The sequence below is a fragment of the Seriola lalandi genome, unplaced genomic scaffold (genome assembly GCF_002814215.2).
Source record: "Seriola lalandi dorsalis isolate HSWRI2012SDOR001 ecotype SW California unplaced genomic scaffold, Sedor1 jcf7180002054603, whole genome shotgun sequence".
Taxonomy (NCBI): Eukaryota; Metazoa; Chordata; class Actinopteri; order Carangiformes; family Carangidae; genus Seriola; species Seriola lalandi.
In genome coordinates, this window is record NW_019525156.1 from 1 (window position 1) to 1,222 (window position 1,222).

Consider the following 1,222-nt stretch of genomic DNA (forward strand, 5'->3'; position numbering starts at 1 on the left):
TGATCGGAACAATGTAATTTAACATAGTTTCAAATCAAAGCATGAAACTAATGGTTTGAACAAAGAGTTTATATCTGTTCTAATTCTGTGGCTCAAGACGTAGGGCGGGTCGTCCCCTCATCAGAGGGTCGGAGGTTCGATCCCCGGCTCCTCCAGTCCACATGTCGAAGTGTACTTGGTCAAGATACTGAACCCCAATTTGCCTCCTGGTCGTTAAGACTAGAAGAGCACTATTTAAATGCAGCTGGGCTTTAACGTGTTTAATGTAATTAATAGGCGATTATAATTTCTTTTTTACAAAGCAGGCAGGTACACCCCGACTTCTTTTCTTTTTTTGTTGTAGATATTTGGATTGTGTTTAGTTTCTCTATTTGATATTTTATGTATTAGGTATTTTCCTTCCTGTTGGATGCCTAAAAATTAATTTTCTTCACTGGTCCTAAACTGTTTCCTTATAATCTATTTTAACTTGTCAGATTCATTATTTAGTCTCATTAAAGGCTTTAAGTGGATCATGAAGTAATACAATAAAAAAGTATATATATTTGTTTAAAAGTATAATGTAATTAATCAATTAAAACAGAACGGACAACACAACTGATAATATCCTACAATTAGCTAGAAATATACAGAAACAACAACAGCACAACAAGTTAAACAAAGACAATTAACAAAAGAATTACATTAATTAACAATGATCTAGAATGGGTACAGCTCTGGTTTGCTTTTAGCCAACACTTAACCTTTGTTGTAAAGGGGTTTATTATCTCAGGAGTCTGAGAGCAACTATCTGAGTGTTGCCCGTCCAGTGCTGGTGATTTAGGGTCCAGTCTCCACGTTCTTCAGTGTGCAGTTCCCAGACTGAGCCACTAGATGTCGCAGACAGACCGTCTGAAGGCTTCCTCTCTGCAGCAGATTAACCCACTTATCCAGCGTCACACTGCTTCATGTTGGAGTCACTGTTTTCTACACTGTGAGGCCTCTGTGATCTGTGTGGATCTTCCAGAATCTGCAAACGTCTCTGTTTTTTTTTCCCGACCTTGTTTCAGCTCAGTTTGTCGGTGTGAAAGATGATGAACCAACACAGATCAATAAAATAACTGGGTCAGCAGAGGGACTTGACTGATGGTTCTGGACCAGAAGAAAACCACGTCGGGACCAGTATTTAGTGGTCAAACTTTTTCACATCAAGGACCCTAAACCGTCAGACCACAGACCCCCG